A 27,032-nucleotide genomic window follows, 5' to 3' on the forward strand; every position below is an offset into this window, starting at 1 on the left:
GTAAATATGTAATATTTCCCATTTTATAAATTTACAATTTAGTACAATAAAAATAAAAAGCTCAATACACATTTATTTATAAATGCATGCGCAAATCTTAACAGTTTAATACCAATACACACATTTAATATCTCACAAAATATCTCACTTTTATTGTAATATGACAGGGGTTAGTCTAATGTATTGCAATGGATTAACAAATAAGTAAAAATTTAATAATAAAATCAGTCTATAAAGTAGTGTCATGTATTTTATTGATTATAAACTATTACTATAGTTTATAATCACTATACGTCACAATGCATGCCCTGGTTCAATTTTAATTCAATAACTTATCACGATACTCATTCGCGGGAATATGAAAATCAAGATAAAGCTTATCTGTGATAATGAAATAAATTATAATAATTTAATAATTACTAATTAAAAAAAACACATTCGAACACAGATCTATCGTGCTGGTAACTATAAATAAAAATATAAATAAAAGAATATAAATAAAACTTAAATTTAAAGCAAAAGGTCTGAATATAGAGTTTTCAAATTATATATTTAAAATATATATATATATAATATTATATTTTTGTAGTTAATTAATTTGTAAATTGAATTTCTCTCGCTACATGAAAATTTAAAAGTATGTTTCATTTCGCAAATATGTATGGAAACAAGCGTGTTCTATGGCAAAAAGCTGAAGTTTAGCAAGTGTAAAACAGAAAGTACACCATATTTAGTCAATAGTTCTTTTAAATGGTAATGTCTTCTGAATTTTCTTGGTATCAGTTCTGATAGTAAGTAATATATTATTGTACTAAAAACGCCAATGAGTTTATTGTAGCGTCTCGTATTTTGTATCTTAAGATGAAACACTCGAAAGTTAAAATTAAAGTTAATATTTAAACGGTAAATAATGAGTTTTTAATTTACGGTATAATTTCTTCAATATCATAGAGAAAAATATAAGAAAATGTTAATACGCTATTTACTCTAAAATGAATCAGCAATAGCTCCAATGTACTTGAATATTTGTAAATCGTCAGAATGTAAAATTAATTAGCTGCTGTATATTAGTTATAGTTTAAGATTAGATGCGCTCCTGAGTATTTTTAATACTCTTTTAAGTATTGCTTATATAAATCATATAAATTTGTAATATGCTAATATAAATCATATAAGTTTTGTCGTTACTTTAAGGCTCATCTTCAAAATGAATAACACCAGATTTTATTTTTAAACTATCTCGGGCATTGTCTGACACAAATATTTTTGGCAGCATTTCTTTTTATATGAAATCTATACAACATGCAATTCCGTAAAAATAAATTTTCAGATTTTTAACCAATATATATCGTCCACTGATATATTTTTATTAATTCACAATAATGCAATGTTACGTGACATATAAAGCACATATTTAATGACTGTTTGAATATATTAATAAATCGCTGTTCGTTGTAGAAATTACATTTTACGCTAATATCAAGTTTGTGAAATTCATGAAATAAGCAACGATTTTGCTGTATTTCGCAGAAAAGTTGTAAAATTACAATGCACCAGACGTTGCTTTCTGGGTTAATAGAAAAGTGTCGAGTTCAAAAGAAAATAGGGTAATTACTTAGCCATGCATGGAAAATGTGATGTTAAGTAAAATTGTGCATTATGCCGTGTTATTTTCTAATGACTTTTTACAGTCACGCATATATCGTATACATTAATATTTACACAAAGTCTGATATTTGCAATGAGGAAAACAGACATACGCGACAATATGTCAAATATAACATGAAAAGTCGTTAAGTGCGCGCAGAAAACATACATAGGGCACAGAGGATTTAAAAGAGAATTACCGGATATTAGCGTGAGATATGCGCAAGAGTAAATCAGGAAAATGTTTTTCCTTTTAAAAATGATACCATATTCGTACCGTAAAATCTGCTTTCGTATTCCTATCTATTTTATTTCTAACCACGATATTCCATTAGATTTTCAAGACTGTGATACATGTTAGATTTTTCTTTGTTCTTAAAATTACAAAAAAGATAATACCCAGTCGTTCAGGTAACGTCGTCGTGCTCTTAAAAAAAATCCCATCTGAAGCACGTCGAAGGGGAAGAACGCAACAGAATGGATCGCTTTATTTGTCCTTTTTTATTTCGGTTGCGAATTTTGTATCTATTTTGGCATCGTAAACGTTTATTTGTATGCTCGAGTGGATGTCGAAAGATTTGCTCAAAGGATGTATAACCAAACAAAGGAAAAGTTCAAAGTTTGAGAGTAAATCCATACAGCGAGCTATAAACAATTCGATGTCAACCGTTTCTAAGTTTGTTCCGGAATCGATATATATAAATTCCATTTTTTAGGAAAAACTGAATAAATTATTTTACAATTAAACTTTTATTTCAATAATTTTACAATAAAACGCGTGTCAATTTTTTATTAATTATCAGTCAGAAAAATGTTTTGGTTATATCGATAAAAAACTAATTATAATTAATTTTACCAAAACTTTTTTAATATAAAAAAATGATTACCCAGAAAAATATATTATATTATAGGATTCGATTAACAATTAGTGGAATTTTACAATATAATACATCATGAAAAATGTTGTTAAAGGACACATAGAAATACTTTTCAAACATTTTTCGTAGGCATTGTATTCGTATAAAGATATCAATATAAAATTAAAGGGAAACTGAATTTGAGATTTTTAAATTCGACTTACTTAACTAGGAACTTACTTTAATTTGTGCGTTTTATATTTATATTTAAATTTAAGCTTGTTTGTGTTTTAGTCACCGATTCTAGAAAGAGTAGCTTAACATTGGTCTAAAAGTATGTTTCAGTATAATGTGTAAGAATAATAATAAAATATATTTAATATCTTACACTTACCGCAATATTTTAATAATATGTTAAAGTTTTCTATTCAGCTTCTTTTTTAATCTTAATAACGCACTTTTATTGTAAATATTTATATTACGGATTTACACAGTCGATTTAAAATGTATGAGTTCATAGGAAAACGCCATATTTTTTCTATCCCAATCCTAGAAATTAATTCTTAAATGCGTTAGATCTTTTATAAATATAAATTGTTGTTAACATGCTTCAAAACCTACTAAAGCATAATTAGAAAATCTTGCTAGCTTAAATATTTAGTAATTATGTCACCTCTAAAAATCTAGGTTTCATTGTTAATCCAGAAGGACCATAAGTTTATACATATATCAACACGTCTATATTAGTAATATAATAAAAATAATATGTATGTAACTACCATTTTGTTAAGGTTATTTTTAACGATATTTTGTTTTTATGTACAAGTTCCAAGATAAGTAAAATAAATATATATACGCTGCTGTTAAAATTTGTTTATAATTTAGTGAATATATCGAAATCAGATAACGAACCTAGCATAATAAAGCACGTATTGAAAGGCTTCAATAAACAATTAATAGATAAAATCAAAGGGAAGGAATTCGGGTTGCAGCAGATAATAATTATGATACTCGCTTGATTTTCAATGTAAGGTGTATATGTGATTTTAACAAAGTAAAATGCTTTAACTTTTGTAAAATTAACACTGCTGGTGCTCAAACCTCGCACAATTGATAATAAGTGGTTTTAAAGATCTGTCAATACAACAAAAGAGTAACGCAATAATAGATTTAGTAATAGGGAAGGACACCCAATCTTGCACAATAACCACAATTTTTTAAAAGCCATTATTAATCACTCATTACCGCAGCCATAAAAAATCAAACCCTTGCAAGAGAAAATTCGTTTGATTTTTAATCAAATGCAATTGTTATTTGGGGTATCTTGGTTAAAAATCGCCATAATAATCACATTTAACTGAGTTTTTATTTTGTTTAGCATTAACATTTTAAAGTCATGTTTTAAAAAATAGCGCAATTGGTTTTCAATTATTCTCTTCAGAAATTCGTAAACGATTTATTGACCGATTGCTTGATTTGTGTACTTTAAAGAATTGCTTAATTAATTTTAAGCCAAACTAATAAAAACTAAAATCAATATTTTTACGAGTAGCTGAAATTGTTGGCGTACTGTGGTATTTTTATTATAAATTAGGTTTTTCTATAATTGTATTAACAGCTTAAATGATTTTAAGTACCAGCTGAATAAATTATCAGATTGGCTTTAAGACTAGTTATATTTACAATCAACATATAAAATCAGCATATTGTATATTTAATATTACTTTATAGCTTTTTTGTGCCGTTATATAAACTGTCCAACTGTAATAGTGATGTTCAACATAAAGCATTGTAGCAATTGAATTTCCTTTATAGTACCACAAATCGTAAATTCTTCTTCTAGATGGTTCACTGCTTCGCGAAAGCTCAAAATTGAAAACGTAACCCAAATACACGCTCTCGCCAAAGTCCTACAACTTGAATAAAATGTTAATTCCAACTCTGGAACAAAAGCTTATTGTTTCTTAGTTTTCGCGTTCTTGTAAGGTGTCACTTTCACATTCACATTCACGACTCGGAATTTTCTTTGTTTTTTCTGGTGCGAAAATCAAAGAGAACTCTGAAAGCGAGCTTTGCAGAGAAAGCTCATCCTCTTCCACCAGGTACATAAATCCTCAGTTCCTATTCCGGATTAGCGTAAACCGCGCTTCCGACGCTATTGACACACGCGGAACACCCTGTATGCCGGCGTAATTAATTAAGCGTGTGACACCTGTATTAGCTAGAGACGCGTTTAATATTCACGTTTGTACTCACAAAGCTTCATTAGCCAATTACAAGATGACGTTAGCTTTCAGGGTTCAATACGGGAGAAAAACATCGTCGTAAAGAGTAATACGGTAGAAAGGAAATAATAATGAAAAGAGAATTTGTGTCCTGAGCTACATTGTGTGGGTGTATGATTTATTATATAGCGCAAATGGGTACATATACAAAGGATGTCCTTAAAAAAATGGAAGCAAACACTGCCGTTTTCACTAGGGGCCGCGTGACGTGAATAAAAGATCGGGTTACCATCCGTCATCACTAATGCACTTATTTAAAAAAAATTATGACAAAATCCATATTGAAATCGTAGCATATTATATATATATATATATATATATATTTTATAAACCAAAATTTAATTGTATTACTAAAAAAAAAATTAATATATAAAAATACAAATTACAATTAAAACATTAAACCATTTAAATATATATTTAAATAATTACCAAAAAATATATTTATATAATTTATGTTTTTCGATACCTTCAATATTTTTAAGCTGAGCTTATTACTTGTTAATAACTCATTAATAAAGCGCTTTATTAGTGCATCAGCATAGTTTTATTTAAGCTCTCATTAGAAGAGTACATAAGTTAAAAATCAATAAACCATCCCTCTTAAGAGAATATATGTTTACATTTTAACATTATTTTTAACTAACTTTTATAGTTATTAGCTTGTTAATCAAAAGTTTTTGGACCGTATACATTTACAAATTACCTGTACAATAATATTTAAAACCATAAATAAAATATATTCAAGTTATTATACTCCCTTTCAAATTCGTTTTGGGAATGTTTTAACCCTAGTTCTGTGTCTAGATGTATGCCTAGATAGTCTACATTACATTTCTATTGAATTGAATTATTTTGTATACTTTTTATACATGACCGTGGATTTTTTGTACGTCAAACATTATGGGTCCCTTTTCTTTATTACATTCATCATTTATGCAAGGTAAAAAATATATAAATAGCTTTTCAACAAACGAGTAATTTATTTAACTACGTAATTGATAGAATGAAGTAATCACATTTAAAAATTCAAGTTCAATATATATATATATATATATATATATATATATATATATATATATATATATATATATATATATATATATATATATATATATATATATATATATATATATATATATATATATATATATATATATATATATATATATATATATATATTTTTTTTTTTTTTTTTTTTTTTTTTTTTTTTTTTTTTTGTGAGGGGGAAATCTTCAAAAGACAGCGCGTTGCTAGTGTGAGATTTCTACTCACTAAAACCCCCCTCCGCTCCTGCTGCCTCCCGGCACGTCCGTTAGGTAGTACTTCGAGAGGCAGCTGGGCCCGGCGCACTTCTTGCGCTCTTCGTTTCTTTCGGGATCCGAGGGGCACGCCTCAGCGTTGGGTCACCCCTCGATCTCCTCGTCTTATCTTGTCGTCTTCTGCTCCGTGAGACGCTTTCGTTGTGCTATTGGCCGTTTGTCGGTTGGGCGCCTTGCGGTGGTCGTCGTCGGCTCCTGTCCTCCTCTTCTTTGACCTGCATCACGCTCGAGGCAAAAGCCACCCACGCTGACCACTTGTTCTTGTTTTGGAGCATGGACGGGACCATCTGCTCGGGTGATACTTCTGCTTCTTCCCCGAGGGCTTCCTTCAGCCGGGACCTTTCTTGGGTCCACGCCACGCACTTGAACAGTGTGTGGTCAGCATCGTCGACTGGCTCCTCGCAGTGGTGGCACCCCTCTGTTGGCTCCTTTCCGATCTTTTTTAGGAGGGACCCGAAGCAGCCGTGTCCAGTGAGCACTTGGGTCAAGTAGTAGCTCAGCTCGCCGTGGCTCCTCTGGCACCAAGCCTTGAGGTTCGGGATGAGCTTCTGGGTCCACCTGCCCTTGAGCGTCGTGTCCCACCGTTCTTGCCATCGGTCGAGCGTGCGCTTTCTGGCGTCGTTCCTTGGCAGGCCTTCGTGCATCTCCTGCCTCTCTAGCGCGAGCAGGTCGATTGGCGGTATGCCGGTCACGGTCAGCGTCGCAGCCTCAGAGACCGTACGGTAGGCAGATGCGACCCTCAACGCACTTCGTCTCTGGACTCTGGCCAGCTTCAGCCTCGTTCGTTCCACCCTCATGGAGTCGGCCCAGACTGGGGCCCCATATAGGAGGATGGAATGGACCACTTCGTTGTAAAGCCGTCTTCGTTTCGACTTTGGTCCGCCGACGTTTGGCATCAGTCTGGCCAGTTCTCCAGCGACGCGGGCGGCCTTCGCCGCTGCCTGCTCTGCATGGACTGTGAAGCGGAGCTTGTCGTCAAGGTGCACTCCAAGGTATTTCATTGACCTGGCGTATGGCACCTTGAAGCCGTCGAAGATAAGTTTGGGAGGTTCTGTCTTTCTTCGTCTGGTGAAGAACACTGCCTCTGTCTTGTGAACTGCGAGCTCCAGCCCGGCGCCGTCCAGCCATCTTTTGACTGAGTGCAGTGCCTCTTGTCCAGCTAACTGTAGGGCAGTTGTTGACTTTCCGGTGATTAGGATGGTGACGTCGTCGGCAAAGGCTACCATGCTGGCTTCCTCGGGCATGGGCACTCTTAGCAGTCCGTCGTACATGACGTTCCAAAGAGCGGGTCCGAGGACCGACCCCTGGGGAACGCCTGCCGTGACCGCTCGTTGAGTGCTCACGCCCATGCTGTCGTACTCCAGCACCCTGTCCGAGAAGTAGTTCTCGATCATGCGAATCAGGTATGCCGGAGTGCCGATTTTAACCAGTGCGTCAAGGGTCGAGCGCCATCGCGCCGAGTTGAATGCATTTTTTATGTCTATCGCGATCAGCACGACGTTCTTGCTTTGCTTGACGCTCCCTTGCCAGGCTTCGCGAATAGTCGTAACTACGCGGCCTATGGCGTCTATCGTGGAGCGTCCGCGGCGGAAGCCGTACTGATGCGGTGAGAGTCCCCTATCTGTGTCCTCCAGGGTGCGTTGAAGGCGCTCGAGGATCATCCTCTCTTGTAGTTTGCCCAGTCCGTCCAGCATGCATAGTGGTCGGTACGCAGAGGGGCCGGGCGTCGCCTTGTTGCCCTTCGGGATGAGGACGAGCCTTTGGCGCTTCCATGAAGCATCAAAGACTCCCTCAGAGAGACAGGCGTTGAAGGCGGAAAGGAGCAGCGCGGGGTCTTTTTCTGCGATTCGCTTGATCACGGCGTTTGGGACGCCGTCGGGTCCCGGAGCCCTTGCAGAGTTGATGCGCTTCGCTGCTCCTTGCAGTTCCTCCTTGGAGAACGGTAGGAACTCCTCTTCTGCAGCTGCCTGGCCGCTGTGCAGTGCTTTGTCAGTCGTAGGGTGTTGCGGGAACAGTCCTTCGACCACCGTCTCCATGTTGCCGGCATTGTTGAGGAAGTGGTCTTTGTTTTTGTCCACCAGCTTATTTCTGACGATCCTGTATGGCCTCCTTCAGGGATCTTCGTCGATTGCCTTGCACATTTCGGACCAGCACCGCGCCTTGCTCTCCTTTATCGCACGGCGCAGGGCGCTTCTCGCCTCCTTGTAGCTGCGGTGTTTTTCTTCGCTGCCGTGGTGTCTTTGCGCGCCTCTCCGGGCGGCTAGGCACGTGCGTCGAAGGTCGGCAATGTCATCGGTCCACCAGTATGCTGATCTGCGGCGGGTGTTGCTCCCAAGTCTGGGCATCGAGGCATCGCAGGCGTCGCGCAGGAGCTCGTTCAGCGAGCGTACTACGCTTTCCGCTCCGGCTTCAGCGTGCGCGGCTGTCTTGATAGCCTCGCTCTTCGCTGCAATCGCTTCGTCCAGTGCTGCGACGTTCAGCTTTCTCACACTCCATCCGCGTATATATATATATATATATATATATATATATATATATATATATATATATATATATATATATATATATATATATATATATAAGAAATGTCGAATGTAAAAATACAGAATGATCCATCCAAGTCCCTATAAACATTTAACCGTCTTCGACAGGGTGACGCTCTAGCATATTTACTATTTAATATTGCTCTGGATATAACCAGCAGTATATATAATAAATCAGTTCAAATTTTCGCCTATGCTGATGACATTGATATAGTTACAAGATCAACACAGGCCTTCAATAAGCTCCTATGGACATATATTAAACTAATTATTTTTTATATAATTAGTATGAAAGTTCAGCAACTATTATTTTAAATGCATTTCTGAATTAAAAATATATACATTAGCTTATTTAATATTTAATGTAAGCTAGATAGTTACTTAAAGAAAACATTTATAACAATGTTTCTTTCTCATTTAAGGCTATATCGCAATATATTGTTATTGGCATTCCGATCTATAACCTTTACTACGACCAGCTGCAGCTTAGTACTATTCAGCAGAACCGACAAACGTCCTGTAAAAATCGTTGTTTAGCTTAGTTGGACAATTTTTATTTTTAATATACAATATAAGACTCGCATATGTAGTATTAATATTATTTATTTAATTTCATTATTAACTATAAATGTATCTAATTTAATTCAATTTAATTTAAATAACATTAGGATTTTAATTAAAAAGTTACTATGAAAAGCGAATTATATATGTATAAATAAATAATATTTGGTGTTTCAGTTTTTACTGTGAATATTTTGACTTAAAAATAAGTAATAATGAAAAAAATTATATAATATTACTTTTAAGTGTAGGTTTATCGTACATTAACAGCAAAACTATATAACTCTTACATAATTTAACTTGTTTATCCAAAAACTGCTGCCTACCTTAAAAAAAAATGTACAGGTTAAGCGTACATGTTCATTTCCACTCGATTAATGTATTTCCCTATATCGACTTGTTATTTATCGCTGGAGCAGTATGCGCAGTGTTCGGAACGAATTTTCTTGGCAATTTTCCTCAATTACCGAAGGAAGTTTAAATTAAATGATATTTATAACGGGTCTTTCTCTCTTAGCACCAGCGGAACGGACCAAGTTTTCCCTAGGCATGGCGTTCGTCTCGTTCCGGTAATCTTGAAAGTTGTCAAGTTTTATTCTTCCGTTATGCGATAACAAGAGTTCATTTGGTAAATTATTTTACGCCAAATTTAAACTCAATAATTTCATTTCAAACGAACTTGTATTTATTATTCTTTCTTTTAGGGTCCTATCACCTACACCATAGATAATAGATGACCTCCTTTGTGATAATAACAGTTAATTAATAAGCTACCTAGTTAAGCGATTATTGTCTACTTGATGAAGTTTATACTGAAAGTTATTACTGTGCAGTACTTTTTTGTAAAAAAAATGTGCTTAAAATATTTTATTGGGAAAATATATATTTAGTTCTTAATATAAATTATTGAATAAAATAAAATAAAATATCGCAACGGCTTATTTTTTATATATTTTATTTAAATTGAATCACCCAAAATGGTTACTAAATTATAAGGTACGTTACTAATAATCTTTCATAATTATAACGATAAACTTTGAATATGTGATGGAATGTTAAACAATTGGCAGATGACCATACACAATCATTGCAATATTCGATTGAATCAATCTGCTTCAATACCTTGCATCTAATAACATAAAATACAAATTTCTGGATTTCATTTATGAAAAATGAAAATATTCCCGTGCAAGAGTTAATTTAAAAATATGTATCAATGTATCATACATATATAAAAAATAAGGCATTTGAAATCAGTATAGTTATCGTATTTTCAATTATCTACATCAAATGATTTTATGGATGGTATATAATTGATATATGAATAAGCGATTAAATAAATTAAAATGTATTCAAAAGCAATCATACAAAATTGAATGACTAGAGTTAAATATCATATACGCATTCAAATTAAACTTCCTATATATTATTTGCAATACCACGGAACATTGGTCACACACCATTTCCATTTCCCTACATTAGACATATCGAATCGATACAGGCATATGTGCGAAGGAACAATAACTGCGACCGTTAGCGTATGGAAATCGTACGGCTTACCCTATGCATTTTCATAAGCCGTTAAGCCGTACGTAATAGTTACAAATAGTCGTTTGCAACGCTCCATTGGTTTATCCTCGACTGCCGAAACTGCTTGTGAAATTTTAACAACCCTCGTGCCGAATTTCGACTATTACACGCCCTAATTGCCCGTGTTAAATGCACACATTTACAACTAAATCGTCAAAATTGTATATGATACATATTAGAAATTAATCTGGCGAAATTGAATGGGGCGCTTATGGCTTAAATATTTTTTTTATTTTTATTTGCAAGGATAACGATGTAGAATATTTGAGGTACTTCAGACGCCTATTTGAGGTTTTTATAGTCAAAAGGACACGTTTTTGAGGCGAGAATAGGAAAAGTGCTTGTGAAATGTTTTTTGGCAATTGCTTAACGCGCAATGTATTAATAACAATAATATATAATCATTCTAAAAAGAAAATAAAAATCTTAGTTAAACGATTCTTTGAACTATTATTTTATTTTTATTTTTGCACTAAATATAAAACGCTTTACAATCATCATTTTTGACCAATAATTTAGACGATAAATATCGATTGCATTTCGTGAAAAAATCATTATGTAGAGTGCTTTGATTTAATATCTTAAAAAAAATCCGTAAGATTTTATAATAAATATTGCTGCCCTAATATAAAAATAATCGATAAATATTAAAATTTAATTTTTGCAATGACTGCAAGTCTTAATTTTTGAGCAGAGTACCAACAATGTGTTCAACCTCTATTTATGGATTATTGGATTCAAATCTAGTTTTAAAAACTATATTTCATCTCCGGACGCAACTTTTATCAAGTTCGATTATCTTTTATTCGTATGCCTATGATGCTGTATAAAAAAATATACAGAGCATATTTACTTTGCTAATGACATTTTTATTTAATAAATAACGAATCGAATTTGATTTAATTAAAATTATACATTGCACCAAGACACATAAAAACACTTATAATAATTTATTTAAATTAAATTAGGACCATCAAAAATCATAAAATAATCAAATTAAATTATACGAACCGGACCAGCTCCTTGTAAATATTACAATAAATAGATCAACGTACAATGCTAGCTTACTGAGGAACCAGATGGCGACAGCAATAGTCAGTTAATGCGAACGTCCAGGTTCTAACGGACAAGAAGCGGACGCGATCGTGATTCTCGAACACATTTTGGAACCCAAAACTGGAATTCTTTGAGAATAGTTTAATTTTTATTAGTACTCTATAGTATTTTAAAGAAATAGTTAACGACATATGACATTCTGCGAAAACTTTAAATCGTATTTCAACGCTTTCAAAAGAAATTAACCAAACGATTTTAACGAAATGTCCTGTTATAAATATATCTCAAGAACCTTTTCTGAACTTTTACAATTTAAAGGGTGATTCAAGGATTATAAATTATTGGTTTTGATTCAAGAATTCTGCGTACTAAAGTGCCATAGAAAACATGACGAATCGTCAAAATGAAAGCCGTTCCCAAAACAAAGCTGTTCATCGCATAATATTTTCGTAGACATAATTTTTGTGTATACAGAACCTTTACTTGCTCTCAAAATGAATTCCAAGATCTTTAGTAGAACTTGCTTTAGTCAAAACGTTTCCACAGAGATTGAAGGAATAGACTTATAGCAAATGACTTTGGTAAAATATGGAGCTATTTCCTTTTTGTAAGTTTGAACTGTGCAGCTGTATGAACTTCCCACAAGTATGTTTTTATTTTATTTACGACATCAACGATTCGGCTGTTTAAATTCAAAGAAGAAACTACTAATCATAAAAAAACTTTCAATATTGTGTGATTTTTATATTGAATGAAATTGCAACACTATTTTATAGCTTTTAAAATCCATCACGGGTTTTTATCTATGTTGACTTTTGTGTAATATGGAAATAAACGCACAGAACAGAAAAAAAAATACATAAAATCAAGATGCTGCAAAAATACAAACACGAAGCGAAATATTACGAGTTTACTATTTTTTCTAGATATAATACTTCTAGTTAAATATATTTCAAAATATGATTTGTATATATGTGCTTTTTTAAATATCTTTTTGTTGATTTTTGCTTTATTTTTTACTTACATATAACATATATACATACATATATATATATATATATATATATATATATATATATATATATACTGCTTACATATAAATTGCGCTGCTTTATAATTTATTATTCTCAAACTATTTTTTTGTATTACAAGTGTTGGGATTCATACTAAACACCAGCCAAGATACACAGCACACGCGCGTCTAAGATTCTGCGAGCGGTGCCCGCGGACCTAGCAGCCGTCAAGAAGTACGCCCGCATTCTTACGATCCCCTTCAACGTACGGCTTACTCGCACGACAGTGAAACTAGACTAGATACACTCGACTATACTACGCCTCGACGCTCAGACTACTCGAAAACAAGTACCGACGACTTTAAAAATGAATCGACTACGTACAATTTGCATGTTTCACAGATAATACCAAATAATATATTACAGTTATTAAATAAAAATAAAAACAGCATACGCACGGCGCCACATCAGTGAGCTCAAAACCTAACGCGATAAATAGTTACATAATACACATGACACCTTCGCTTAATTTACGACGTATATTATAACTTTGAAACATAACTTAAATGAAATTAGTATCCTCCGCCACGGAAGTGTGCAGCCACTTCTACAACAGCTTAATTCTTGGTTCATAATTACCGGAACTTTCACATATTTCTAAATGTAATACATTATTAAAAAATGCAAAACATTGGTTAATAAAATGTACCTTACTAGTTTAATTCATTATTTTCAATATACTTTTGTGTAGTTATATTTTGAACTTCACTATCATTTTAATAACGTCTGACTCGTAAAGTAATTTATAATATACATATGTATATATAATTTATATATAAAGGTGTTTCCATTTATTTTGTATTTCATATTCTTCACAAAATGCGAATATATCAACACGCTTATACAAATTTGATTTAAGCTGCCCGCGATTCGTGGATTTTTGGCAGGTGACTCTCGCTTTTCTTTGGCGGATTTTCAATCATACGAAAATTGGATGTAACGATGTCAGTATATGTAAAATAAGTCTTCAATGTGCCTTTTTTATCTCTTCGTGTTCGTAGTTTGGCAGTTAATTTTGAAGAAATTTTCAATCTCCGCGTTTCGAAAATCGTCAAAAATTGAAATATTTCTTCTTGAAATATTATTCGATTACTAATGCTGAACGATTAATATGTCCTTTCTACACAGAGCAAAACAAACTAAATAATATTGTGAATTGCTCAAATATACAATGGTGTATTACAAATGTATGAAATTGAGCTACCGTTTAAAATTGTTACATGCTACAAATTATTATAAATACATGCGGTGCAAAAGTTCGTCATCATGTTCAACTTTTTATTTAATATTGCATTGATATATTGTGTTTCATACAGCATTGATTATGAGCTTTAAGTTTATATCTATAATACAAATAAGTTTTACAAGTAGTTTTGAGTTTCTATTAATCGCATTTTTAAGCTATTATCATTTCGCGATATCCATTATGTGTTATATAATTTTAAACAATACTCAAAATTAGCGCTTAAAATGTAGCAACATATTTATAAATCTAGGTAAAATATAATGTATTTTTGGAGGGTTCTGATAAATAAAAACGACTCGACAAATTGGTAGCGCGACGAGATGCGGTTCGCCACAAAGGCAATCATTAAGCCATAATAAATTAGGAGACATTTGTAAATGCTATACAGAGGAAGCTTTTTTCTTTTTATTTCATTACATTTTCAAAGAGAAAATTCTGAAAAAAAACTTGGTTCATTCGCAATAATTTTCACTTACGTGGAATACAGGTACACAAATATAGACATAGCTGACCATTTTGTTCCGGTCCCGTTTTTATTTTTTACCTTTTGATATTTTTATGGTATTTTTTTTATATATATCATGTATATTTTTTTATATTAATAAAATAAATAACTTGAAACAAACTAGCTAATAAAACTAAGATTGTCCACAGAACCTTTAAGTAATTTAAAAATTTCTTACAAAAACATATCAAGTCATAACCAAAAGCATCTAATAAATAGGCACTAGATTACAAGAAAGGATAATGAATCGGGATCTATAATTTAAAATTCTCGACTAACCGAACACTCGATTTTATAAACCATAAACTAATTTCAGATTAAATGAATACGTCTATAAACAAAGACGTATATTTATATACCTATGTATATATGTTTGAACATATTATACTAATAGATAACGGTAACCTAACAAAAAATAATTTGTATATTTTAAAACTTAAGACAAACTTTTAAATAACGTATTTTTCCTAAAAATCTAAAAAAAAATCAATGTGTCAAATTATTATTATATAAATGTGTATTTAGATATAAATATATTCTTTTTTAAGAGTACTTTTAAACATCAATGTTTTCGTTAAATTAACCTAATTGTTTACTTTTTCATTTCAAGTCCGGAAATTTTGTTTTCAAATATAATATACAAGCCTTTACAATTCTAAGAAAGTCTTTGGTATCGGATTATTTACCAAAAGTTTAATATTGTATAAATATGTTATGCTATTTCATCATAATAAAATGAACAACCTTTTTATTTTTTAGCTATTGATTTAATTATATATGAGTCAGACTGATTTAATTCACATATTTTTAATAATTACAAATATGGTTTTACAAAAAAATATTAAATTGCTAAATAATATAATAAAGCATTATTTGGTAGCATAATGATTATTATGATTATGTAGCAAATATAGGCCTCAACATCAAGTAATAACCATTAGCAATACCAGTGATTTTGCACCAGCCTGTATAAACCATCGTTTATATTACTGTCTCAGAAACCAGACGAGTTAATAGGAAAATGGTTACTCGCAGTGGGCTATATTATATTTCAGAGCCGTTAATTCGCAATTGACCTAGCAGAATATTCTCAAGAGAATTGCGGATCTCAATCACGGCGGTATTATTAAAAATAAATCTCGCTTTATACACAATTTAATTCCGTTATTATGTTATTCTTTTAGAATTTTCCCAAGAGAAAAAACTATATATATATATATATATTCTCCTAAACCTCGTTTCCTGTGTTTTCCCTTCTAAAACGGTATATCCATAGCGGCAGTCTATACGCCGAATGTTTGGTTCACTTATTGCGGTGAAATGTATTTTTTTCTTTTTTTCAATTTACTCTAATTCACTTAAGGGGGTCGCCGCTCCTACCAAAGAATCGTTTCTTCACTACGTTTCGTCACAAATGCGATTTCCAGTTATTCTTTCTCGCAGATGTATGGAGACGGGAAAAAAATCGACGTCATACACGCACAGTTATTTCTTTTGTGCGCCAGTTTTTTTTTCAATTACTGAGCCGAGAAGAAATTTTGACGGAGGAGCGCTAAAGGTTATCGCAAATTGTCTATGAAAAAAAGATATAAAATTGTTTATAAAACAACATAAAATACGAATTTTATTCCAAGTATTTTGACAAACACATGTCTAAAGAGAATACTAAAACATAATTAAATATTAAATCAAACGAGATGCAAGAAGGGAAAGGCGATATACGCAAGCCCTCAAATCTCAAATATATATATATATATATATATATATATATATATATATATATATATATATATATATATATATATATATATATATATATATATATATATATATATATATATATATATATGGTTAATATTTCTAGGAGTCGGATTACTCCGCGTAATTTTTTGATTCCGTGTGGAATCATGGTCCCTACGTTTCGGCCAGATTCGCCCGGCCATCCTCAGGGGAAAATTGAGAATATGAACATCCGGTGTGGGCGAAGCCCAGCATGTGGCTGTTCAGGTCTGAACAGTTCAGATATATATATATATATATATATATATATATATATATATTTAAAATCTCGGGCGACTGTTAGTCGCAAACAATTCGTGATCATGGCCGGAAAATCATGGCCGAAATATAGAATACAAGTAAGCATAAATCGCGATGAATCCCGAGACCTAAAATATATATATATATATATATATATATATATATATATATATATATATATATATATATATATATATATATATATATATTTATATATATATATTTACGCCTTTTATTTTCACTATTCATGTATCTTTGAAGGTCGTCAAAGGTCGCAGTATATATTATTGTCATCAGCATAACGAATGTTGCTAATTATCTCACTACTGATTTTTATTATTTTTTAGCTTTCGAGTGCTTCTTTGAATATTGTTTCAGGGTATAAATTGAAAAATGTAGTAGAAAGAACACATCCCTGTCTGACACCCCTCTGCATTAAAATATTTTTTGTTTGATCTCCCTCAACGCTTATTGCTGTTAATTGATCACTATACAGATTTTTTAGAACATCTCACTTTATAAGAAAATACTGTTTTATGCAATCGAATGTTTTCTCAAACCCTATAGCAAATATACTATTAAACTAAATTATTGAAATGTTATAAAACTCTGCGCACGTTAGATGTTGAAAAAGTAGGCATTAGTCTTCCATAATGTCGCAATTAGTAAACATATTTGCTAGCTCACCATATTGAGGTCTGTGTTGACAACATTGAAATATAAATGAAGAAGTATTTTAAATCCAAATTTAATTGCTTTAGAAATATTTGCTTGACTAATGACTCATTATCTAAATTAATAAACATGGTTTCTATTATAATTAACTAATTTTCAACAGTTACCTTCTCAGCTTTATATTAAATGTATTCCTAATAAATTAAATGTTCTTTGGAAATTTATAATTTAATGAAAATCTGAAATTTCAAAGGCATCTGATAAAATATTACTTATTTTCAGGTTCTCCGTTACTTATTAACCTTCTACACACATTAATTATAATTACGGTCGGGCACAAAAATTTCAATATTTTAAAGTCATATAAATTGTAACATTTTATTGCGGTTATCTCTTCACGTTGGAAACGGAAAACGCACCCAGACATTTATTATATTAAATATTTTTTTCTTTATTGCGACTGTTAAAAAATGTTACACAATCAACTTTTACTGGGCCAAAAGTAACTTCTATACGTCTAAAAGAATTCGTATACTCTTAAAAAAGCAGGCTGTTGTTTTCCATATAAACATACTTCTTTATATACTAGTTACATATAAGAACGTCCTCTTAAATATAGGAAGAGAATTTTTTACTATTTTTTAGCTTTTTGCATATATATAATAGAAGTGCTGTATTTCTCAAAACTAATTTAAACAGTTTCGCATATTCGACTATATATAATACAGAATGAATAGGCTCATTCGTTGCCATTTTCATTTTGACAAGAGCGGCAGTTCTGTTTTAAAGATGCAGGCTAATAGTTTTAGAATAAATAATTCAATAGGCAAGACTTTCTCTAAAATCCAATGAAAGCTTTCTCTATTTATCTTAAAGCTCTTGACTACCTACAGCGCAGGCCCGATGTTTACTTATATCTCTACACCTTCAAAGGGCAACAGACAACGCCTTAACTGTTTACCAAAAGCTTTACCCGTAAAGCCCTTTGTGAGGCCTCGTTGCAAAATTAAAATCGTTCGCGTTGTTCCTTGTTTGTCGCCTTGCAAAAAATAGAAAAACGTCAACAATGGTCTTGCTGCAAATGTTAGTTTTGTAACTTTCATTTCACAATATAATAGAGTACTGTTATACTTTTAGCAAACCCATATATAGTAAAAGCAAATCGTATTTTATTCGCATGCCTCTAGCACAGTGAACTTAATGTTAATAAAACTGAAATTCAACTATTCAAAATTCAACGTTAATTTGTAAAAGTCTGGCGTTTAACTTTGAAAATTTCAACACGGTGATTTCTTAAATTATATCCAAAGAGAGTTCCCGCAGAGCTTATTAAAGTTTGGTACTCGGCTGTTTGTTTGAAATCGAAAGAAAAACTTAAAATTCGCTCATTTATAATTAAATGAAAAAATTCACAAATTAAAGCAATTAATTTGCAACTAAATCGGTCTTTAATAATTTAATTTCACGTATGTATTTAATAATAATATTTGTGACTCATGAATTGCTATTTGCACTTATGAACTTATATCTGTAGCTATTGGATGTATAATTATTAATTATGTGGAGTACAGCATGATATTGGCCCCGTTAATAATTAACGCAATCAAGTTTGTGCTCTTACACAATACAGCGATAGTTAATTGAACTTCGAGTACATAACGAGCGAATTCTGTAATATTATATAACGACATATGATATAGTATATACTCTTGAACAACAACTAATAGTAACTGGAGACAATAAAGTCGTTCATAAGGTAATAGACTAATAATTAACTATAAAGTGTATAGTGTGAGCCATAAATGGTTTAAGGGTTGTATTGAAGGTAATATTATTTTTAATTTATTTTAATTTAAGATTTAAAACTAACATAGTGCCTTTACATCACATTGTATTTGAAATCAATGTAAACTAGATTGATTTTCTTTCAAGTGCTTTAATAGATTTTATGTCCTATGAAGTCTTAATAGGCGCGATTGAATATAGTCCTATAATAAATTATTTTTACATAATAAATAAACATATATAATTTATTAAGCTTAACAATTTAAATATTATCGTTTTTATATATACTAAGAATATTTTTTCTAAATAAAAATACGTGTTATTAGTCTATTAAATCAAATAAAAATCATAGTCTTTACAACTTGCCAAACAGACGATCATGACGATCGGAAATTTAGACAATTTTTTTACGTGCACAAAAAGGCCGTTAGGTGACGGAAAAATTGTTGTATTGTCAAGTATAGTGCTGCCAAATTTATAGCTGATGTAACAACAACAGTGACGAAATGGTGTTTTTTTAAGAAATATACCGGGATAATAATATAATTACAGTGTAACCATAGTTTACAAGCATAATTTGTTTTGAAAACGAGCTTGTATTTAAAAACACTAAAATTAAATTTCTCCATTAGAAAAAATGGAAGCTTAAGTTAATTCGGTCCCAAACTTAAAAATATTATTATAAAAATGATTATTACAAAATATGCAAAGTTACATTTTATAATATTTAAATTTATCCAAATAAAATTAATTTATTATCTGTCTAATACTGATAGCTCAATGAACTCTTTACCTTTCGTAAAATTTTAAGTCAACGCAATTAGGTCACAGTTTTTTCTAAGCACAATTGAGGATTCTCTTGAAGTAGCTCAAAAATGATTTTTCCAAGAAGCTTTGAGGATAAGATTTGTTCCTTCAGTAAATTCAAAATATTGGTGTAAATATTTTTGAAATTAAAAATGACCTGCTGATCCATGGACTAGATAGAGTAATGGAATGGTTTTGAGAGGAAGAAACTTGATTTTAATGAGCTCGAATTCTTCTAGTAAGTCGTCTTTAGGGTCTGTATGATAAGCAGGAGTATTATCCATAACGATCAAAACTTTGAGTAGCGAATTAATTTACAAAAGGAATATCTTTACTGCAAGAAAAATCATTGCCATTCATGATCATGACCAATTCATGATCGCAGTACCGGTAATGATCCTAAATTGACCTTTGGTAGTAACACTATTAAAAAATAAAATACCGGTAGCAGCGAAAAAAATATTTTTTCAAGTCCAGACATCTTATTTGTTTCAAACGATAACTTAATAGCTCAGAACTACGAAAAAGACGATACTCATATTGCTTGAAAGCAAAAGCGTAGAATAAAATGGCGATTTTGGGCCAAATATTTAAAATTTAATTTAACATCTTTGATATTTTTGTATATGCGCGACGTGTCAATATAAAAGAGTACATTTGCTTTATTCCAAGCAAATCTAGAAATACCCAGCAATTCCCAGTAATTCTGTTGTGTATAAAAATGACCGTGCATTTTTTTATAATAGGGAAGGCTGGCGAATTGCATACATTAAATTATTATATATAAAAATAGTCCACAGAATATTCATAACTAAACATTGGTAATAAATTTTAGCAATAAGTAAGATATAATAATTGTATTCAAATGAAAAATGGTTTTGAAAAAGATGAGCGAAATGTATGTTTTTTTTTTAAAAAAAAACCTTTCCTATGAAAAATAATACAGTGCTTTTTTCTTTTACCAAATAAATATAGGTTGTACTTTAAATATTTAAGATATAATTAAACTATTTATATTTTATTTTTATAAGTAAATAAATATTAAAAATATTTTTTTTTTATTGTTGTAACAACTAAATATTATTTCTTTATTACCTCAGATCATTGAGAGTACAGAAGAAAAGGTTTCAAGTTTTTAAAACATATTGTGTAAAAAAAATATTTAAAAATGCAAATCCATGATTTTTCCAAAAAAAATTCGCGTTAGGTCAAATTATCTGGGAATATAAGAATTATTCACTATTTACAAATTTTATTATTTTATAATATTTACATAAACATTTATAAATAAAATTTAATTAATCTTACTTTTAACATAAGTAAGTACGAGAGATAAATATATTGAAAATAAATATTATTGCGATAATCTATAATTAATATTAAATGTGCAATAATTATAATAAATCACATCCCAATCACAAAAATATATCAATTTTGTTTTTAATATGTCGCAAAAAAACAGATTTACAATTTTCTAGGCACTCCTTTCCCATACGGTATTTTCATATAATCGTAACTGATAAAAAATAATAAGTAATATATTTTATTGCAATAAATTGACTAGTGCTGCTCTCTGGCCCCTGGTATAAAAATTTTGGAAGCATCCAGAATAGATCGATCAAAGACGACGTTGTCTTAGATTTATTATTCCAAAATAAGACAGATTTAACGCCTGAATTTACGAAAATATTTTTTTTTTGTAGTTAATGAAAGCGTTTTAATTAAAATGTTAAATATATCGAAACAATAGTTGCCGGGGTATTCGAAAATTTTGGTTTAACAATATACATTATTATTTTTTTTGATCAACTAATTAAAATAATAATAATAATATCAATACCGGTATTGACTGTTTTTCTATCGGTAATATCGGAATTGTAATGCTCGTATTGCAAGACATCGCTTGCTTATTTAAATTATTACTTGAAACCCAAGGTTCTACTGTATATTATTATACATCTCTATTATACTTAAGCGGAATACTTTACGAACTATTTGTATAGCTATAGAGATAGGCCTTTCAACATTATTCATACGGTAAATTTATCAGGAAATAATATTACTTATTTACCTTGATGCTTACATTTAGGTTCGTTGAAATAAAATCGAACATAAATAAATATATTAGTGGCGGTAAAACCTAATAAAAAACCACGCACATATTATAAGTCGATTTGTATGCATTAACGAATGTCGGAAAATGACACATGCTGTATCGTACATTGTTATATTATATTTTTGGCATTTATTGCCGGCTGTTTCGTGCCAGGATTAAATAGGAACGCCGCCGACCATAAATGCCTGTACCCTTTCAAATGATAACACTAACGCTCATTCACATAGCCATTGTGGGTTATAATTTAGTCTATTTTGCAGCAATAATGCGGCGATATAATATATGTATATAACCGGTGGCAAACTCGCGTTCATTTTAACAATTCCACATTGTTGCTTTAATAGTACACCTTTGCAGGAAATGAAACACCGCCGTGATGATGGATATAAAGATACGACATGACAGAAAAGTAGACCGAGGGCTAAAAGTTAATTTTGTTGCGCAAAGTCCGACAACACGGCTACGTGGGAGCGATAATTCAGAAGCGTCTCACTAGAATTGAAATCAACGTACACGAGGATGTGTCTTGAATTTATATTATTTTGTAAATAGCAATATTTTATCAGCTGTAATAAATTGATAAAATAGCAGTGAATTGAATACAAGTTATAATGTATTAGTTAAAATAGATCAAACTATGTAAAAAAAAATGTAATTTTTGAAGAATATTCAAATAGCAATTTATGTACCTATCGTAAAAAGCTATTAATTATGTTATAAAAAACAATCTTGACTACAAAGTTATTGTTTTTGTAAAAGAATTTTAATATATGTTGGTCACATCGTAAGAAACGAGCGTGACAGTTTTGAGTATATTCGTCAACAAGACGAAGCGACATCATAAAGGTTTCAACCCACTACAGCATCAAAGATGTACTTCATACTTTTCGGAATCGTTCCAGATGAGGGGAGACATTATTCAGAAAGATATATGCAATACCTTTCTAGGAAAAAAGGTCAGAAAGAGAGAATATCTAGACAGAAACCCTAACACCAACGCAATGATGGATACACAGATACTACTTGTTAAAAATATGTAATATGGGATCAGCGCCTAAAGCAACAAGACCGCTTTGTTAGAACGAATTATTCGTAAATATTTATTTATAGCAGGTGTATTATTTTCCTGGAAACTTTTCGTGAGTTTTCGTCAAAGCTAAAACCGCATCTGTCGCCGTAAACGAGAGGATGGGAATAACGTTAACTTTTTATTCTGACAGTGGCGGCAAAAAATCTCTAGGGTGCTCTTGCTTTCGTGACGGAAAAAAAGTTTTTCGTTTGAAACTTAGAAATAAATCTAACTTTAAAGTGTTCGCGATGAGAATATTATGCGGAAAATAATTAAGCGAAATCTTTAGGCATGCCTGTGATATAAATTAGTATCAAAGGAATCTTAAAACGGCGATAGCAAAAAAAACAAATATTAGAGCTTTCTGTGCCGAGTGGCTATTTGCGAGTTTTATGACACCTTTTACTTTTTGAGCCGGCTGTAAAACAAATTGAAATTTTGATTTGAATGCATCAGAAAATTCAACTGCTCCTCGACACAGAGAACCTGAGACTTGCCAAACATAATATTTGGTTTCGGTTGAATATAAATCATAACTTAAAATTTATATTTATATAACATGACATATAAATCAACATTATTTCACAAAGCAATAATGAATACAAATGGTCTACGATAAGCTTATTTAAAATTGTATTCGTGACGATAATCAACAACAAAAAATATAGGCAATATGTTCCAATTATTCAATAAATTTTATGTTACACAACAAAACTTTCCCACGCTTGGCATATATGGTGAGAAAAATCCAGAAGCTTAGAATGACTAAAAATATTTTTATACTTATATTTGACCATGAGAATAATACTAGCAAAACAGATTGTAATCAACATGTGTTACAGTTGAATGGCACCGCAATTAAGCGCAATTCGCACAAATCGAAAAACTTTATTCTCCAGACACTACTCAAAATTTGAATAGGGACTTATATACAAAATAGACGCCCCTTGAACCAAAATGCGCTCGTTTCGTATTCTGCGATTTAACAGTAATTTAATCCGGCACTTACAAACGACAACGTAGGCAGCAAAATACATTGCCTTAAATTAGCATTTGACGAAATTAATTTAACGTCGCTATATTGTGAATTTCTTGTAATCTCATTCCGTTTGTCGCCACTTGTGGCGTAACGTGTGCGAATTATAATCGCGGGGAAGTTCATAGATTAATTGAATACTGTCAGATTAGTACGTGCACGTGTTGCTTGCCAGCTAATTGTGAACTTACCAAAAAATATACAATAAGCCCTTACTAATTAAAAAATGGTTGTCTTATATCATGAAACTTAATTTAAGTGACAAATAAATTTAATATATAGTCAAAAAAACTCTCACCTTCCATGACAATACATTGCCAAGGGTAATATTTGTATGGCAAACTCTTTTTACCTTAAAATAACACATTCAATAATAAATCAAAATTAGCATTGCATTTTATTATCATACTGTTCATAAATTTAACGCTATAAGTTTTACTGACTTCATTGCAATTGATTGGGTGGCACACATCTAGCGGAAAACGGATTACAAAAAATCTAAAAATAATCAAAAATCAAATAATTACATCAAAAACATTATCACAAATACTAATAAATATTTCTGAATAAAAACATATAATGTAAAGTCTGATATTGATTCAAAATATAATCTGTAGAAAATATCGATTTTGGCAAATATGAATATGCATTGAAATAAAATTACTGCATGGTCGCTTTAATTTACAGAGTTTATTTTTACTCAAATATTAATCTTCAGTGAGACAAACCCGAATGCCGCAATCTTGTTTAATTGGCTTTTGATGCGAAAAATTTGCTTTTCCTCAAGGTTAATAATAATTCTGTTTTTCGTCGCTTAAGTTTAATTCAAAGGCGTAGGTGGATTTCATATCAACGGGGGTATTATATCCACAATAATGAAAATTGACACCATGGTCATGGCGCACTTTCCACGGGTACAGGCCTGTTTTTGTTATTAAATTCATACGGTGCCTTATCGTTCATAATGAAGACGATGACAGCCTCTTGGTCTGGTGAGCTTACACGAACGAACCTTGAACCGTGAAATTTAATTATTAACCAAAAATAGGACAAAGGTCGGAAAGCGTCGGATAGACGAGACGTGCTAATAAAAATGACAACGTCGTAAATTTTAACACCTCTGAACATTCTATATAAACTGTCATTTAAACGATTATTTTTAAGCATTCACGCGGCAACTGTATTGTCTCCCCTTTTGAAAAGATTTAATAAAAATACTCAATAAGCTTCGCCGAGTATCACGAGAAATATAATCTTATATAAGATTGAAGGCAAGGAGAAAATCACATCCGCATGAGAAATGTGTATCTGTTGATAGCAAAAATCTAAGGGGAATTGTATTCTCGCAAAGATTTGAATATCTTCGATTCTGTTTTACCAATTCATACACATTTTCATCGTTCAAAATTCATAGATATACAGGATGATCTATGAGGCGCTTAACTTTCTTATTACCCATTTTTTTCAATTTATGTACAAGAGCTTTGTATAAATTTTATTTATTATTAATTCTCAATTGTAATATTATTTTTTAGAATGCTGTAATCTTTCAAAATATTGAAGGGTATACATCAAGCTAACTAGGATATGAGGTAGTTGTCTCCCATTTGTCATTTACAAGCGAAATAATTTGTTAATTTTAAGTTAGTCTAATATTAGTCTTGCGATGATTTAAAACGAGTATCGTAACCGTTAAAATATACAAAGAAAGAGTAAAAGTAGTATTAATACACCATATATTTTACATAAATTAAGAATGGGACTGTTTCACGGTTAACACTGAGGTCATTTAAACGATTATTTCAAAAAAAAAGTACGCAATTTGCTAGAAAAAATGCCTAATAATTGAAGAGAATATTTAATATCACAATTGCTTAATAATTAGAAATTTTACAGACCACCTAAATACAAGCACATTAATCATTCATAGGCACAAAAAATAGCTTTTTATGAATGCACGATAGCCAATGCGTTTATTCTGCGTAAAAACTGCTATTGTTATCTACCCCTTGCATTAACGATCTTCGAAAGTTTTATTTCTTCAAGGCATAAACATATATCGTTGATTGAATAATCAAGCTATGCAATTGGCCCAGCAACATCCGCAATTGTGATTCGCCACAGCAGTCTCGAATTAAGTGTACAAAAGAGGTGACACTGTCACATCTGTAGATGATAACACAAAACGAGACGAGATGATCAAAAAATTTGAGAATAATTTATTTTAAAATAATGCAATAGTTTTCAACATTCCAGTTTGTGTTTTCTCTCAACAACGACTCTTAGAGAATTTCTCGAAAAAATTCTTAGACTGTGGGGGATCCTATTCTTGAAACTCGCGTTAAAATCTGTGAGCAAATATGATTATTTATCAATAAAACTAAGCTAGACAATAGTGGGATCACAAAAAGACCCTCGTTACGACTAGAAAAAAAAGGTTTCATATAAATAGCACGCAAGGATTCTCCGGTGTATTGAATGAATATTTCTTTGTTACGAAACGGTCACGAGAAATAATATATCACCGGAAGACAAAAAGCATCGAAGAGTCATAACATTCCCGTTGCACATTTTGACCTCGAAGATGTCAATCAAATAAATATTATTTTCTGAAGGCATATTATATATTTCGTTGTTCTAAGAAGCGAGTACAACGATTGTCTGGATGATTATGATTGGTCAGCAGGCTTTGCAACGCTGAATACATAAGGCTGGTCTCCAATGAGGACCAGGTAGAGACAAACAGACACCGTCAGACACTCGAAAAGACTAGCAGAGAGAAATTTACCTCCGCTATACTGTCGCTATTACACACAATCATA

The 27,032-nt window shown here is 31.6% G+C and overlaps 1 protein-coding gene across 3 annotated transcripts in view; it reads right to left on the bottom strand.

Annotated features, from left to right (window-relative positions):
* Positions 1-27,032, bottom strand: part of 5-HT2B (5-hydroxytryptamine receptor 2B) — a 122,329-nt gene that overhangs the window by 58,734 nt on the left and 36,563 nt on the right. The window lies entirely within an intron of this gene.

The sequence above is a fragment of the Plectrocnemia conspersa genome, unplaced genomic scaffold, assembly GCF_051122295.1.
Source record: "Plectrocnemia conspersa isolate PC_06_02 unplaced genomic scaffold, ASM5112229v1 ptg000001l, whole genome shotgun sequence".
NCBI classification, from domain to species: Eukaryota; Metazoa; Arthropoda; class Insecta; order Trichoptera; family Polycentropodidae; genus Plectrocnemia; species Plectrocnemia conspersa.